Consider the following 18,218-nt stretch of genomic DNA (forward strand, 5'->3'; position numbering starts at 1 on the left):
CCTCTCTTTCGCTCCTGATATTGGTAATTTGTCTTCTCTTCGATTTTGGTTTGTTTGTGTTTTTGGTCAGTCTGGCTAGAGTTTTATCAATGTTAATTGATTTTTCCAAGGAACCAGTTTTTAGGTCACTGTTTTGTTTTTTTTTTTTCTTTTCCCTATGGTTACTCTGTTTTAGATTTTCTTTTTTCATCTTTTTGTCTTTTTAGGGCCACACCCTGGGCGGGGCATATGGAGGGTCCCAGACTAGGGGTTGAGTTGGAGCTGTAGCCACCAGCCTACACCACAGCCACAGCCACACAGGATGTGAGCCTCGTCTGCCACCTGCGCCACAGCTCATGGCAAAGCCGGATCCCTAACCCACTGAGTGAGGCCAGGGATGGAACCTGCGGACATGGATGGTAGTTGGGTTCGCTAACCGCTGAGCCACGACGGGAACTACTATTTTCGATTTTCTTGATTGCTTATCTGTATTATTTATTTCCTTCGGGTTGGCTTAACTTTGTCTTTTCCTAAGCTTAGATCATTGATGGGAGGCCTTGATGGGCTTCAGGACATGCTACTCCCAAATATGGCACCTTAGCATATTGAAAACTTTAAGCCGAAGGAGTTTGGAAAACAGCAAAAGCAGGGAGGTCACTGTGACCTTCCTTCTGCCCTTTCCCCTGAAACAGATCATAGACCCTTGTGTCAGACATGCTCTGCCTGTACCCAGAGGAAGGGCGCATCCTTATCTCTGAAGACAAAGGAACCCTAATGAGAATCTGAACAAACAGAATTTGCTCTCTTTCCCCCAGTTTATGACACTTACCACGTGCTTTCTGACCCTATCATATTTCCCCATGACTGTCTGCGCTTCATCAAACCTAGCATTCAACTACTCAGGTCCTCATTTCCTTATGAAAGCACCCGGGTCACATGAAATTTACATTAAATAAACTTGCAATGTTTACATTTTGAAATAAAATTTATGATTCATTAAAAAAAACAAAATAAATACATAAACTTGCATACTTTTCTCCTGTGAATCCATCTTTGTCATTTTAATTTTCAGATCCAGTCAATGACCCTAAGAGGGTGAAGGGAAACTTCTTCCTGTGCTATTGCTTTCTTTTCTAACCAAAGCATTTAATGACATAGTTTTTCCTCTAAGCACTGCTTTAGCTGCATACAAATTCTTTTATGTTGTGTTTTCCGTGTCATTTAATTAAAAGCATTTCCTGGAGACCCTGTTGTGGCTCAGCGAAAAGAACCTGCCTAGCATCCATGAGGACGCAGGTTCGATCCCTGGCTTCACTCAGTGGGTTAAGGATCTGGTGTTGCCGTGAGCTATGGTGTAGGTCACAGATGTGGCGTGGATCCTGAGTTGCTGTGGCTGTGGTGTAGGCCAGAGGCTACAGCTCTGATTCGACCCCTAGCCTGGGAACCTCCATATGCCACAGGTGCATCCCTCAAAAGACAAAAACAAAAAAGCATTTCCGAATTTGCTTTGTGACTTACTCTTTGATGAACCCATAGGTTATTTATAAGTGTCGTTAATTTTGAAGCATTGGGAAAATTTCCAGGTATTGTTCTGGCGTTGATTTCCAGCTTAGTTCCAGGACAGCCAGAGAACATATTGTGCATTATTTAAGGTTTTTAAAATTTGTTGAGATTTTGTTATGACTCAGAATCTGGTCATACAAACATAGATTTTCCTGCCTCCTTCTTTTCCTTATAAGGATCTTTCTGATTACACAGGGGCCCGGCAGATAATCCAGGATAATCTCCCCAGCTCAAGATTCTTAATTTAATCACACCTGCCAGATTCCTTTGGCCGCGGAAGGTGACACATTCATAGATTCTGGGGATTAGATTGTGGATATCTGGGGGGAGGGGTTGTCATTATTCTGTGTATCACACCTCCTTTCCTGCCCCCAAGCCCTTGTGGTGACTCTTACTGGCCCCAGATGTGTCCACAGAGGTGGAGAGATGGCGGCTACTTCTGAGAGTAGCAAGGGCCACATCCATCAAAGGAGACAATTATAGCAACAGTTGATGGCCCTGGGAATAATAATAATGACAATGTTGATCACACCAGTTATTGGTTATTGTTTTGCACTAGGCTTGCCTTGTGCCAGTGCTTTGCATGAATTAGACTTGCCACAAGTGAGAGTCTGATGCCCTGCAAGTTTATATGATTTCACCCAGTGTCATGCAGATGGCATGTAGTGGAGGAGCCATGGTTAGACCTCCAGCTTTCTCCACAGTCTGACCCCTGGATACTACCTCAAGTTAGGACCTTGACCTCCAGAGGGGTTGGGGGAGGCCTCTTCAGAATGGATTGTTTGGAATTCCCATTGCGGCACAGTGGAAGTGAATCTGATTAGTATCCATGAGGACGTAGGTTCAGGGTGGTGTAGGTCGAAGACATGGCTCCAATCTCGTGTTGCTGTGGTTGTGGCTGCAGCTCTGATTGGATCCCTAGCCTGGAAACTTCCATATGCCATGGGGGTGGTCCTAAAAAGAAAAAAAAAAGATGGATCATTTATGGACCTTAGAACTGGAGGATGGATACGGGGGCCTCCTACTGGCCAAATCACTACTTTTTTTGGCATATTTTAAAAAATTAGAGTTGACTTACAATGTTGTGCCAATATCTGCTGTACAGCAAAGTGACGCAGTCATTCATATGTGCACGCGCGTGTGTGTGTGTGTGTGTACATTCTTTTTCTTATATTATTTTCCATCATGTTCTATCCTAAGAGATTGGATAGAGTTCTCTGTGCTAGACAGTAGGACCTCATGGTTTATGCATTCTTTTTTTTTTTTTCTTTTTTCTTTTGTTGCTATTTAGTGCCCCCCCACATGGCATATGGGAGTTCCCAGGCTAGGGGTTGAATCAGAGCTGCAGGTGCCAGCCACAGCCACGGCCACAGCCAGCCACAACAGATCAGAGCCGCGTCTGCAACCTACACCACAGCTCACAACGCTGGATCCTTAACCCTCCGAGCGAGGCCAGGGACAGAACCTACACCCTCGTGGATCCTAGTTGGATTTGTTACTGCTGAGCCACAACGGGGACTCCCTGTTTGTCCATTCTAAATGTAATAGTTGGCTTCTACCAACCCCAAACTCCCCATCTATCCCTCCCCCTGCTGGATGGCAACTACAAGTCAATTCTCTATGGCTGAAAATCACTACTTTTTATGCACCTACAGAGAGGCTGTCTGGCTCTGCCTGTCTGTGTGTCTCTGACTCTCCGATTGTCTCTCCTTCCTTCCATCTCTCTCTGTCTGTCTGTCTTTGTCTCACACACACACAGAACACTGTACCTTATACTTGTGGCTTCATCTACGTGATTCAGGAGTTTGGCATCTGCATAACTCAGGAGAATATGATCCTTAGCACACGTGGGGTGTGTCTCACACAAAGCTCTGCAGCCCTGTCTGCCATTGAATTGGCCCAGGTTTTTTTTTTTTAATTTTATTTATTTATTCATTTATTTGTCTTTTTGCCATTTCTTGGGCCACTCCCGCGGCACATGGAGGTTCCCAGGCTAGGGGTCTAATCGGAGCTGTAGCCGCCGGCCTACCCTAGAGCCACAGCAACGCGGGATCCGAGCCGTGTCTGCGACCTACACCACGGCTCACGGCAACGCCAGATCGTTAACCCACTGAGCAAGGCCAGGGATCGAACCCTCAACCTCATGGTTCCTAGTCGGATTCGTTAACCACTGTGCCATGATGGGAACTCCTGGCCTGGTTATTGACAGCGAGCGTGGGGGGGCAGCCAGGGATTGTGGAAGTTTCCAGCAGGCATCTGGGGGAGGTGGCAGCACAGTGTGAATGGTGCAGGTGTCTGGACCAGGACCTCCAGACACCTCACCACCGCTGTTCCCACATCCCCCCCTTCCCTCGTCAGCCACCAGACCTCCCCTTCCAGCCCAGGGGCCTCTGTAGCCCCCTGCCCCCAGCCTCATTCTCTCAGTTGAGCCTCGCCCCCATTGAGTCCTTTCACCCAGCACCCAGGGCTGCCTCAGAGCGTCCCCTCAGGTCCCTCCCTGCTCCCTATAAGGGCGCAACATTCTACAAGATACTTCTTTCCTGTCCCTGCACAGGGCTTGGTCACAAAGTCCCTGTTAGGGTAGAACTGAACATCTCTAGAGGGTCCAGGTGAAATCCAGACCCAGACCTGGAGTCCAGGGTGGTTCCTGCAGGGCTGGAGGGAAAGGGAGAGGGTTTCTGATGGGAGGAGCTGCGCTGAGTGCCCTGCAGGAGGTGGGATGACACAGTGTAGGGCTGGGTCTGTGAGGTCAGGGAAGGGGCCCTGGCAGGGCCTGGGGCAGCGTGAGTGCCAGGACTACCCGCCCCAGCTGCTGTCCCCATGGGGTCTGACACCTGGCCAGGCTCCGTCCCACAGATGTTGGAGGACCAAGCCAGTTATGAGGCTTCCTAGGGATAGGGGTGGTGGGGTTTTCTCAAGGGACCTAGTGAGGATGGAGTGGGATGGCACTCAAGAGGTGCTTGGGGAGGTCCCTTCGCAGCGCAATGGAAATGAATCCGACGAGAAACCATGAGGTTGCGGGTTCGATCCCTGGCCTCGCTCAGTGGGTGAAGGATCCAGCATGGCCATGAGCTGTGATGTAGGTCACAGATGCAGCTCAGATCCCGTGTGGCTGTGGCTGTAGTGTAAGCCAGCAGCTGCAGCTCCGATTCGACCCCTAGCCTGGGAACCTCCATATGCCACAAGGGTGGCCCTAAAAAGACTAAAAGACCAAAAAAAAAAAAAAAAAAGAGGTGCTTGGGATTAGCCGTAAAAAAAAGGAGGAAATTCTGCCATTTGTGACAACATGGATGGTCCTTGAGGGCATTATGCTAAGTGAAATAAACTGGACAGAGAAAGACAAAAACTGAATACTCTCACTTATAGTAGAATCTAAAAAAAAAACCAAATACATAGAAACAGAGAACAGATTGGTGGCTTCCAGAGGTAAGGGGGTGGGGTGAGGACCGGGGAATGGGGGAAGGTGGTCCAAAGGTCCAAACTGCCACTTAAAAGACTGGAGTTCCTGTTGTGGCTTGGTGGGTTAAGAACCTGACATATTGTCCCTGAGGTTGTAGGTTCGATCCCTGGCCTTGTTCAGTGCATTAAGAATCCGGCGTTGCCGTGAGCTCGGATCCCGAGTTGCTGTGGCTGTAGCTCCGATTTGATCCCTAGCCTGGGAACTTCCACATTCCTAGGGTGCAGCCCTAAAAAGCAAAAAAACAAAAACAAAAAAAAAAACAAAACCCCAAAACCCTGGGGGGGGGGGCATTTTAGAAATGATACGGTATTTTTCTTTTTTGGCTGCCCTTTGGCACATGGAGTTCCTGGGCCAGGGATCAGATCCGAGCCGCAGTCATGACCTAAGCCGCAGCTGCAGCAATGCAGGATCCTTAACCCACTGTACTGGGCTGGGGATCGAACCCCGACCTCAGCGCTCCCAAGACACCACAGATCCTGTTGTGCCACAGTGAGAACTCTCATGCGGTATTTTTCATTGTTTATTTTTATAGTCACCTTCTATGGCAGTACATAGTTTCTAGTTTTGTGCAGTGATAGAATCTTTTCTTTTCAAAATATGTCATTTAAAACAAAAGTGGAGTTCCTGTTGTGGCTCAGCGGTAACGAATCCAACTAGTATTCATGAGGATGCGGGTTTGATCCCTGGCCTTGCTCAGTGGGTTAAGGATCCGGCGTTGCTGTGAGCTGTGGTGTAGTTCACAGGCATGGCTCGGATCCTGTGTTGCTGTGGCTGTGGTGTAGGCTGGCAGCTGTAGCTCTGATTCGACCCCTAGCCTGGGAACTTCCATATGCTATCAGTGAGGGCCCCTCCAAAAACAAAAACAAAAACAAACAAAAGTGAGGAGTTCCCACTGTGGTGCAACAGAGTAGGCAGCATCTCTGGAGTGCTGGGACACAGGTTCAATCTCTGGTTTTGCTCAGTAGGTCAAGGATCCAGCATTGCCGCAGCTGTGGCATCATTGAAACTGTGGCCCAGATCTGATCCCTGGCCCGGGAACTCCATATGCCGTGGGGTGGCCAAAAAAGAAAAACAAAACAAAACAAAAACAAAAAAACACCTCGAAAGTGATGTGATCTTACCAAAAATTTGAGATGACTATACTAGTTGGAATATGGGCTCATGGTTCTTCAGCCTCTCTCAGCTGCCTAGAAGGATCTTCCTGGGGTCAGGTGCACAGGTGACCCCCTCATGGTGCCCACACTGAGGGCACTCTGGATGCCTACGGAAGGGGGAGAGATTAATCATCAATTCAGTATCTGCTCAGGAAGGCCCACACAGTGTCAAGTACATCTTGGCTGATGGGAAGCGAGCAGTCCTACGGGCATCACACAAATCCTCAGAAGTCACACAGTCTGGTGAGGGAGGCCAACACAAACACATAAGCAGAGAAAGAAAATGAAAAGGCACTGAGGTATGTGGTTGCGAGGATGGAACTCTGGATCCAGAGGGTCTTGGCTCCGATCCTGGCTCCATGACTTCCCAGCTGTGTGACAGGTTACTAAACCTCTCTGTTTCTCAGGTGCCTCATTTGTAAAATGAAGACAACAAAACTGCTTACCTCCTTAGGTTGTTGTGAGAAGTATTATGTGAATTCATATTTGTAAAGAATTCTGAACCATTCCTGGCATATAATAAACACTTAATAAGTGCTTGCTATTATTATTATTTTTTTTTTTGTCTTTTTGCCTTTTCTAGGGCTGCTTCCCACAGCATCTGGAGGTTCCCAAGCTAGGGGTCGAATCAGAGCTGCAGCCTCCGGCCTACACCAGAGCCACAGCAACGCAGGATCCGAGCTGCATCTGCGACCTACACCACAGCTCACAACAATGCCGGATCCTTAACCCACTGAGCAAGGCCAGGGATCAAACCTGAAACCTCATGGTTCCTAGTCGGATTCGTTAACCACTGCACCACGACGGGAACTCCAATGAAATCGTTTTAAAGCATTGAATTAGGAGTGCAGCCCATGGAAGTTCAAGAAGGGACACAGAGGAAGAAGACATAAAGGTCTTCTCACATGTAAAGTGGAGGCAGTAACAGCACAACCCTCCAAAGTTTATTGTGCCTATTTCGTTTCATCTTTCTTAGTGTTTAAGAAAAGTAAGTCAGAAAGAGAAAGACGCCAAATGTCCATTGACAGATGATTGGATTTGGAAGAAGTGGTATATATACACAATGGAATACTACTCAGCCATAAAAAAGAATGACATAATGCCATTTGCAGCAACATGGATGGAACTAGAGAATCTCATCCTGAGTGAAATGAGCCAGAAAGACAAAGACAAATACCATATGATATCACTTATAACTGGAATCTAATATCCAGCACAAATGAACATCTCCTCAGAAAAGAAAATCATGGACTTGGAGAAGAGACTTGTGGTTGCCTGATGGGAGGGGGAGGGAATGGGAGGGATCGGGAGCTTGGGCTTATCAGACACAACTTAGAATAGATTTACAAGGAGATCCTGCTGAATAGCATTGAGAACTTTGTCTAGATACTCATGTTGCAACAGAAGAAAGGGTGGGGGAAAAATATAATTGTAATGTATACTTGTAAGGATAACCTGACCCCCTTGCTGTACAGTGGGGAAAAAAAAAAAAAAAAGAATCTGAGAAAGAGAAAGACGAATACCATACGATACCCCCTATATGTGGAATCTAAAATATGGCCCAAATGAACCTACTTATAAAACAGAAACAGGAGTTCCCGTCGTGGCGCAGCAGAAACGCATCTGACTAGCATCCATGAGGACGCAGGTTCAATCCCTGGCCTCGCTCAGTGGGTTAAGGATCCAGCGTTGCCATGAGCTGTGGTATAGGTCACAGAGGCGGCTCGGATCTGGCGTGGCTGTGGCTGTGGGTGTGGTGTAGGCCGGCAGCTTGTAGTTCCAATTCGCCCCCTAGCCTGGGAAGCTCCATATGCTGCAGGTGTGGCCCTAAAAAGACAATAACATAAAATAAAATAAAATAAAATAAAGTGAAACAGAATTACAGACATGGAGAACAGACTTGTGGTTGTCAAGGGGGAGGGGTGGAATGGACTGGGAGTTTGGGGTTAGTAGATGCAAACTATTACACTTAGAATGGATAAGCAATCAGTTCCAACTGTATAACACAGGGAAATATATCCAGTCTCTTGGGATAGACCATGATGGAAGGTAATTTAAGAAAAGAAATATACATACATATCTATGAGTGGGTCACTTTGCTGTACAGTAGAAAGTGGCACAACATGGTAAATCAACTATAAATTATTTTTTAAAAAAGAATGTCCTAGCCTTAGTCCTAGGGCTAAGTCTCCATCCCTTGGCAAGGGACCTGTCACCTCCATTCTGGATGGCACTCTTGTTACTGTGGCTCTAAGATACCCCTGTGGCTCCCAAGGGGCCCAACTGGGTATCAGGGCCTCATTCTGGGCCCTGTGAAGGTCACTCCAGGAGGCCTGACTCCTTGGAGACAGAATCTGGGGGTTCTTGTCCTCCCAGGGTCAGTCTAAGTGAGCTTCTCTTGGTAGCTTCAATCAAGTCCTTAAGGTAACTGTCAGCCCCACTGCATTTGTGAATGAATGATGCTGAAAGGAATGGCTCACCCCCTCCCAGGCTCCTGAGCCAGCCCCCACCCAACCCCAAACCCCTCCTCTGAGGTAGCCCTGTGAGGGACGTGGAGCCAGATCTGCGGTGAACAAAGCCCAGTTCCCGCTCCTCCCGCTGAACAAAGCCCAGTTCCCGCTCCTCCCGCGGGGATCAGGCACTAGCCTTTTGGGGTTGGACACTTTTATCGGCCTTCACAGGTTCCATCTGCTGTTCCCTGTTAACAGCGTGTCTTGTAGAAGGCACTCCCCCTTGCCCCTGCGGATACACAGGTCCCACTGATTTTGTATCATATCCAGCAGGTGATGTGTGGTATACATGTTATGAATTATACTCTGCAAGTTATTGGCTATAAATGTCATTTAGAGCCTCCCCTCCCTGCCCCGCTGCCCTCCCCGAAAATTTGCTCGCATCATCCTTGTGCACACAGCTACATGCACATGTGGGAGCGTTTCTTTACACACAATCTTAGAAGTGTAACTGCTGGGCCAGTCATTCAACGATCTGAGTGCCTACTCTGTGCCGGACACTGCTGGAGGCGTTGGGGAGACTCGAGGAACTAGAAAGCCACATGTCCCTGCTTTGGTGGAGCTGACATTCCAGTGGAGGCTATTTCCAGTTTGTATTTTGATAGATGCTGCCTCACTAAGTACCTACGCCTGGGGTGGGAGCTTTAAGGCAGCTGCGGGTACTCCTCGGCCTTTGCTCTCCGCAAGACCTTCAGGGTCGGGGCCTGGGACAGTCCATTTGAGGACGTGGGTGTGGAGTGGGGGGAGACAGGGATGGAAGGGTCCAGGTAGTGGGAGGAGGCTGAGAAGGAACGGTTCACAGCGTATTTGCATCGAAGCCTCCTTGATCACACCACTAGGGGGCCTCCGGGAGGCAGGGATGAGGAGTCGGTGATAGAACCATCCTCCCAGGTTATACCACTGCAGGAGGCACAAACGGTAACAGTTCTGGGAGGTACCACTGGGTAGGTGTCGCCTATTTTGGAACAAACCACTGCGTGGGTTGGATGTGACACTAAGGGGCGCTACCACCCCCAGGTAGGGGGTTTCCACCCAAGCTCCTGATGGAGGCACGAGTGGCAGTACCTTGAACGTCCGCAACCCCCACCCATCCTCCCGATTCTTATCTGAGTCCCAGGCAGGCACCCACTAAGGACTGAAGCCCCCACCTTGCCAAGGCTACACTCGCAGTTTCTCATCGGTCTCCGCCCTTCAAGTTCTTTACCTTTGAATCAGTGGCTCGAGCGTACAGGAGCAAGCGATTGGATCTACGGAGAGGTGAGCGGGTCGCAAGGCTCGATTTGGGATCTGATTGGTCAAGGCGAGTTCTTACCAATCCGGAGCTTTTTCTGTGCGCACCGGAGCATTAGCCCCGCCCCCAGTCGCGCGCTGAGCTCCAATTGGCCGCTGTTTTAGCGCAGGCGCAATGGCTTTTTGGTCCGAGTTCCGCGCCGTGGAGGCGGGACTTTCGGGATGGAGGACAGGTTCGAGTCTCGTCGAAGCTCGTCGCCGTGTTGCAGTCTGCTCACTTGTCAAAGATGCTGAAGATTCTCCCGTAGCAGAATTTACAACTATATCTCTTATTGCTGCGGTGATGGGGGCTGACCTCGTGTGAGTAACTGCAATCTCGTAGTCCCCATTCACTCCTAAATTCAGTCACAAGCCCAGCAGGCCCTCTGCCTCCTCGCAGTAATTCATTCATTCATTCTCTCTCTCTCTCTTTTTTTTTTTTTTTTTGTCTTTTGTCTTTTTAGGGCCACACCTGCGGCATATGGAGGTTCCCAGGCTAGGAGTCTAATCCGAGCTGTTGCCACCAGCCTGTGCCACAGCCACAGCAACGCCAGATGGGAACCGTGTCTGCGACCTACACCACAGCTCAAGGCAATGCCCGAGCCTTAACTCACTGAGCAAGGCCAGGGATCAAACCGGCAACGTCATGGTTCCTAGTCGGATTCGTTTCTACTGTGCCACATCGGGAACTCCTCATTCATTCTCTTCATCGCTAAAATTGCACTATCAGATTTGTGATTTAGGGAAATTTCACAAACGTTACTTTATTAGGCATAAATCCTGTCCTGGTGGAGGGCCCATGATCCCAGGACTACAGAGCAGGGCTCCTCGGACAAATCTAGTTTGTTGGTGCTTTTGTGATGAAATATTTCCCATGTGGGTTTTCTTTGTGCTGTTAATTCCAGAAATACATTAAGCCTGGAACCAGGTTTATCTTGAAACCGTACTGTAATCTAGTTTTAAAACAGCAGAAATCTTTATCTAAAGGCAACAACAAATACTGTTTGCAGCATATATTTCCAACATTTCCTCTTAAGGTGCATAGGAAAGTAGGGAAAGCTACATAGTCAAAAAGTACAAGTAACTGTCGGAGTTCCTGTCATGGCTCAGTGAAAACGAATCTGACTAGTATCCATGAGGATGCAAGTTCGATCCGTGGCTTCACTCAGTGGGTTAAGGATCCAGCGTTGCAGTCAGATGTGGTGTAGATCGCAGATGCAGCTTGGATCCAGCGTTGCTGTGCCTCTGGCATAGGCCGGTAGGTACAGCTCCAATTAGACCCCTAGCCTGGGAACCTCCATATGCCACGGATGCAGCCCTAAAAAGACAAAAAAAAAAAAAAAAAAAAAAAGACAAAAAGTACAAGTAAATGTGAAAGTATGGGAGGAAAAGCAAACCCTAAAACTGAATACAAGCATGGAGTTCTGCATGGAGTTCTCAGTGTGGCTCAGCGGGTTATGAACCCCATTAGTATCCCTGAGGATGAAGGTTCAATCCCTGGCCTTGCTCAGTGGGTTAAGGATCCATTGTTTCTGTGAGATATGGTGTAGGCCTCAGCTGCAGCTCCAATTCCACCCTTAGCCTGGGAACTTCCATATGCCACAGGAGTGCCCCCCCCAAAAAAAACAAACAAAAAAGGAATACAAGCATACACAAATGAACCCAATTCTTGGTTAAATTGATAACCCACAGAGAAAAGTATTCTCCCAGATAGCTTTTTTCCTTTTTTTTTTTGGCATATGCATTTTCTTTCCTTTTTTTCTTTTTTTTCTTTTTGCTTTTTAGGGCCTCATGTGCAGCATAGGAAAGTTCCCAGGCTCTGGGTCTAATTGGAGCTGCACTGCTGGCCTACAGCAACTCAGGATCTGAGCCTTGTCTGCAACCTACACCACAGCTCATGGCAACACTGGCTACTTAACCCACTGAGTGAGGCCAGGGATGGAACCAGCATCCTCACAGATACTAGTTGGGTATGTTTCCGCTGAGCCACAAAGGGAACTCCCAGATAGCTTTCTCCAGCTGTGTCGGTATTGGTCATCACACAGTAGGATCCAGTATTCAATTCAATACAGTCTTCAGTATTCAATTTTCTTTTCTTTCTGTCAAGATTTCTGAATGTGATGGAGCGTGATGATGGGAGAAAAAAGAATGTATACATGTATGTGTGACTGGCTCGCCTTGCTGTGCAGTAGAAAATTGACAGAACACTGTAAACCAGCTCTAGCGGAAAACATAAAAATCATTACAAAATGTGCAAGTAAAAAAAAAAAAAAGATTTCTGGAGTTCCCGTCGTGGCGCAGTGGTTAACGAATCCGACTAGGAACCATGAGGTTGCGGGTTCGGTCCCTGCCCTTGCTCCGGCGTTGCCGTGAGCTGTGGTGTAGGTTGCAGACGCGGCTCGGATCCTGTGTTGCTGTGGCTCTGGCGTAGGCCGGGGGCTACAGCTCCGATTCAGCCCCTAGCCTGGGAACCTCCATATGCCGCGGGAGCGGCCCAAGAAATAGCAACAACAACAACAATAACAACAACAACAAAAAAAAAAAAAGACAAAAAAAAAAAAGATTTCTTAATGATTCCTGTTTGTTTTAATCAAGATGTTTGCTTTAATCATTTTCTGAAGCTACTTCCTCCAGGACAAAGGCAGACTGGATAAACCTCCTGTTTTTGTTTGTTTGTTTGTGTTTTTACTTTTTGCCTTTTCTTGGGCTGCTCCTGTGGCATATGGAGGTTCCCAGGCCACGGGTCAAATCGGAGCTGTAGCCGCCGGCCTACACCACAGCCACAGCAACGCCGGATCGTTAACCCACTGAGCAAGGGCAGGGACCGAACCCGCAACCTCATGGTTCCTAGTCGATTCGTTAACCACTGCACCACGACGGGAACGCCTATCCTGAGTCTTTCAATCTATGAACATCATACGTTTTTCCACTTATCTAGGTCTTTGATGTCTTTCATCAGCATTTTGTAATTTTTAGCATACATGCTTTTAGGTTGATAGCTAGGTTTATAACTATTTAATTTTCTTTAGCACAATTGTAAATAGTATTGTGTCTTAAATTTTAGTTCCCACAAGGTCGTTGTTAACATATGGAAATGCAATTGATTTTTAGTTGTCGATCTTGTATTTTGAAATCATGCAAACTCATAAGTTCTAGGAGAGTTTGTTTTGTTTTGGGTTACTTGGGGGAGTTCTCGTTGTGGCACAGAGGAAATGAATGCGACTAGGATCCATGAGGATGTGGGTTTGATCCCCGGCCTTGCTCAGTGGGTTAAGGCTCTGGCATTGCCGTGAGCTGTATAGGTTGCAGATGTGCCTCGGATCTGGCACTGCTGTGGCATAGGCTGGCAACTGTAGGTCCGAATCAACCCCTACCCTGGAACTTCCATATGAAGCCCTATAAAGAAAAAGAAAAGGAATTTTATGTCTCTATTACTCGATAAATATGTAATTAGTAAACTAAATTAAAAAATAATCAAATCTTTTTTTAGTGCTGTTTTCATCAACTCTGCCTTCCCACTGGAGTTGCCTGGGGGAACTTTTAAAAAATATCAATTTTCAGGCTTCACCCTATATCAGTTGGGTGTGGAGTTCAGGCATCTATATTCAAAAAATTATTTCCCAGGAGTTCCCGCTGTGGCTCAGTGGTTAACAAATCTGACAAGCATCCATGAGGATGCAGGTTTGATTTTTGGCCTTGCTTAGCGGGCTAAGGATCCAGCATTGCCGTGAGCTGTGGTGTAGGTTGCAGAGGCGGCTCGGATCCCATGTGGCTGTGGCTGTGGCGTTAGGTGGCTGTAGCTCCAATTCAACCCCTGGCCTGGGAACCTCCATATGCTGCAGATGCAGCCTCTAAAAAAAAAAAAAAGCAATAATAATAATAAAGTTTAAAAAAATTATTTTCCAGGCTATTTGAATATGTATCTAGGGCTGAGGAGGGCTGGTTTAGAACATATATTACCAGTAGACTTTTGATAAACTGTTCGCAGCAGTGAGAACGGTAAAACATGAGGTTCTTACCATCTTAAAGTCAACTCATTTATTGGAGATTGGGAGATCAGATACTTTGGGGAGGTCTTGCTTGAGAGAAATCAAACCCAAGCTAGGTATTTGTAGCTGCTGACGCAGAGAGAGCTAAAGAGCATTAGGACTGCAAGTCTGAGCCTTCTGAGTTTACTTTGTGTGATTAGAACTCATCAGAGGCTATGACAATGACATTTTCTCAGTCCATTGAGGAAAGCAGAAGAGGAGGAAAGAAGAAAACATACTTCCTAAATTTAGGGTAGTTTGTAGTCCTTACACTATCATCTGAAAGAGGTTACTATCCAAAGTGGTCCCTGATACTTATTTTCAACTCTTATTTAGGCCGTCTTTAGCATTTGGCACTCATGACTAATGGACTAAGATACCGAGAGAGATGACATTGGAGCTCTGTCTGCAGAAGAACTCGGGACAATGTCAAGGAATCAGAAGAAGGTCCATTTGCACAGGTGTCCAGGAATATACATTCAGGAAGGCTGATGCCTCACTTATCACAGGATGTGATTAGAAAATGTGCCCCTAAAGAGAATTATAGGATTTTTAAAAACAATTTGGTGGGTGTGGGTTTTGGTTGCGTTTTAGCATATTCCCCATGTTGTGCTACCATTACTACCACCTAATTCTAGAACATTTTCAATCCTCCTCCAAAGAAACTCAGTACCCATTAGCAGTCATTTCCCCTTCTCCTCTCCTTCCAGACCCTGGCAATCACTCATCTATTTTTTTGTCTCTACGGATGTGCTTATTTTGGCCATCTCCTATAAATGGAATTGTGAAATATGTAGTCCTTTGTGCCTGGCTTCTTTCACTCTGCAGAATGTTTTCAAGTTTCAACCATATTGTGCCATGGATTAGTACTTCATTCTTTGTTATGGCTGAATAATATTCCATTGTATTGATATACTACCTTCTGTTTAGCTCTTCATTAGCTGATGGACATTTAGGTTATTTCCCCCTTTTGGCTATTGTGAATAACGCTGCTTTGAACACTGGAGTACAATTTTTTTGTGTGTGATCTATATTTTCATTTCTCTTGGGTGTATACCTAGGAATATACATATGGTATGGATCATAGGGTAATTCTATGTTTAACTTTTTGAGCAACTGCTAAACTGTTTTCTATGCATCCTCACCATTCTGCATTCCCACCAGCAATGTATGAGTGTTCCCATTTCTCTACCTCTTCATCAACACTTGTTATTCTCTGTCTTTTTAATTACAGCCATCAAAGTGGGTATGAAGTACTTTCCCACTATAGTTTTTTGGGGTTTTTTTTTTATATGTGTACATTTTATTAAAAATTTTTTAAAAATTTTTTGTCTTTTTCTAGGGCTGCACTCACGGCATATGGAGGTTCCCAGGCTAGGGGTCGAATCAAAGCTGTAGCTGCCATCCTACACCACAGCTCAGGGCAATGCCGGATCCTGAACCCACTGAGCAAGGCCAGGGATTGAACCCACAACCTCATGGTTCCTAGTCGGATTCGTTAACCACTGAGCCACGACGGGAACTCCTGGCTTCAGTTTTTAACTCAGGACCCACCAAGGAAAGCCAAATCTGCTCCCCCAAACCAATCACAGAAGATGCCCTGCTTCTAATTAGTTCACCTTCATCTTCCCCTGTCAACAGCCTCCAATCAGGCCTGAGAGACTGAATATACAAAAGGACAATGGTCAGACCACATAAAAAAGTAGAACTTTGACCCACAACCTACAGCAACCTGGCCAGGAAGCCAGCCCCTTGTCTACAATAACCAGTCCAGGAAGCCAGCCTGCTAGAAGTCTGACTTGCAGGAAGCCAGATTGTTACCTCTAGTGACAATCCAGGAAGCTCAACAATAACTTCTGTAACAATCGGCCCCCAAAGCAAGGACTTGATTAATAACTGACAGCTTCCCTACTTCTTTTTTTTTTTTTTTTTTTTGTCTTTTTGCCATTTCTAGGGCCGCTCCCTCAGCACATGGAGGTTCCCAGGCTAGGGGTCTAGCTGGAGCTGTTGCTGCCAGCCTACACCACAGCCACGACAGATCCGAGCCGCGTCTGCGACCTACACCAAGGCTCATGGCAATGCCAGATCCTCAACCCACTGAGCAAGGCTAGGGATCGAACCCGTAACCTCGCGTGGTTCCTAGTCGGATTCGTTATCCACTGCACCACGACAGGAACTCCAGCTTCCCTCATTTTTTTTTTTTTTTTTTTTTGGCTTTTTGCTATTTCTTGGGCCGCTCCCGCAGCATATGGAGGTTCCCAGGCTAGGGGTCGAATCGGAGCTGTAGCCACCGGCCTACGCCAGAGCCACAGCAACGCGGGATCCAAGCCGTGTCTGCAACCTACACCACAGCTCACGGCAACGCCGGATCGTTAACCCACTGAGCAAGGGCAGGAACCGAACCCGCAACCTCATGGTTCCTAGTCGGATTCGTTAACCACTGCGCCACGACGGGAACTCATTTTTGTCCCGCCTTCCGATTTAGGACCAATGGGAGAAAGCCAGATAGGCAGCGCTAACCAATCACATGGGATGTCCGCTCTTAATTAGCCTGCGTCCAGCTCCCCCACACCACCAGCCTCCAATCAGGGCACACCTGAAGCCTTCTCCCTTTTCCACGATAAAACTTTCCCACTTCTCTGCTGGCCTTTGAGGCTTCGCCAAAATGCAAGCAAGACGGACTCCCTTGCTGTAGCAAGCCAAGAATAAATAGCCTTTGCTTTTCTCATTCGGTTGGTCTCCATTTATTTCCACAGGCATACCTGAAGTCTTTCCTCTTATCACTTTAAAACTTTCCCACTCCCCTGCCTGCCTTTGAGTCTCTGCCAAACACAAATGATGACACAGGCTGATCCCTTGCTATAGCAACCTCTGAATAAAGAGCCTCTTTTTGTTCTCATTTGGGTTTTCTTTATGGCTACAGTAGGGTTTCCAGAAAAAAAAGAGGGTTCTCTCGTACATGTGAATTTCAGATAAACAACAAACAATTTTTCAACATAACTATGTCTCAAATATTGCATCATTGTAATTTGCTAAATGTGGAACCCTGAGCATATGTAAAAATGTCAGTTCACAGAGGCTCAGAGAGCCGTGTCAGATGCTGGCTTTCTCAACACAAGGCAGCTGAGTAATTCTGCTCAGCTGAGCCTCCGGGTTTGTTAAGTGCCAATTAAGTGACATTTCTGTTTTCTGTTTTGTTGTGTTGTGTTTCTATACCAGACCAGAGTTTATCCTCCAATCAATACATGCTTTGACTTGCCTTTATCAAGCTGGGGGACTTTCAAATTATTGTCTGGGTTTTAGCCCCAGACAATACAAAGCATTTCATTCTAAAAGCCCTTTGCTCCGTGTGTGTTAATTACAGTCATTTCAATGGTTTCTGCTGCCAGTTTTCTCTGCTCTTCAATCCAAGTGATGTTAATTCAGTCGCCCAAATCCCTGGGGATTCATGCAAGCTTCATTGCTGATTTATTTTTGTCCTGACCAGATGGCTCCAGGTTCCTATGACTGCACGGGTGTCTTTTGGATTATCCTGTTTTTCTTTCCCAATGCCCAAGGTGAGGGTTGATCTTGTTTTTATTTCCCAATGCCCAAGGTAAGGGTTGATCACACATTTGTCAGCAAGATAAGTCATTTACCACCACTGCTGCTCGAGCACCATAACCAAAGGGATTAGATTTAATATATGTTTTCATAAACCCCGTAGCAAAAGCTGGAAGAGGACTGTTGGTTTGTTTTTTGATGCAGCCAGTGGAAGGAAAACAGCTGGAAGGGACACATCAGAGAGGAAGGGGACCCTACAGGGGGCTCCAAAGTCCCCTCACTGAGCCCTTCTTTGCCTTTAAAGAGGTGGCCATGAAAAAGATAAGCAGACTGTGTTTAATGAAACCACTAAGCACACAAAGGAAGACGGGATGTTTAAAGAACCAATAAATCAAAAAAACTGACAAATGCAATATTTCACTCTGAGACTGAGGATTTCAATTCACCCAAAGGGAACACTTAGCTTTTGTTAAAAAAAAAAAAAATCCTCAAATGTTCCTCTACAATGAAAGCTCTTGTTATCAGGCCAGACAAGAGTTGAATCTGCTCTGGTTAGTGTAGGTTTATGAAACTGATAGGGATGGAGTAGGAACAGGTAGTTGTGGAAGTCCCAATAAAGGATCTTAGAAATCTAGGGGATGCTGGGAGGTCACTGTAAGTTAATGAATTGCTCAAAAAAGCCATCAGAACAAGGCAGGCTTGCTTGCCTCGG

The 18,218-nt window shown here is 46.6% G+C and overlaps 1 long non-coding RNA gene across 1 annotated transcript; it reads left to right on the plus strand.

The window, feature by feature from the left end:
* The first annotated feature begins 10,073 nt into the window (after positions 1-10,073).
* Positions 10,074-17,298, plus strand: LOC146394585 (uncharacterized). The gene is made up of 2 exons (XR_014835506.1): positions 10,074-10,256; positions 14,300-17,298. It is a non-coding gene; the product is annotated as an uncharacterized LOC146394585 (long non-coding RNA).
* Positions 17,299-18,218: the final 920 nt, after the last annotated feature.

This window comes from Sus scrofa, chromosome X, assembly GCF_054392235.1.
Source record: "Sus scrofa isolate SSC_HxYL_T2T_F1_AM1 chromosome X, Sscrofa_HxYL_maternal_Yorkshire_Landrace_v2.0, whole genome shotgun sequence".
Lineage (NCBI taxonomy): Eukaryota > Metazoa > Chordata > Mammalia > Artiodactyla > Suidae > Sus > Sus scrofa.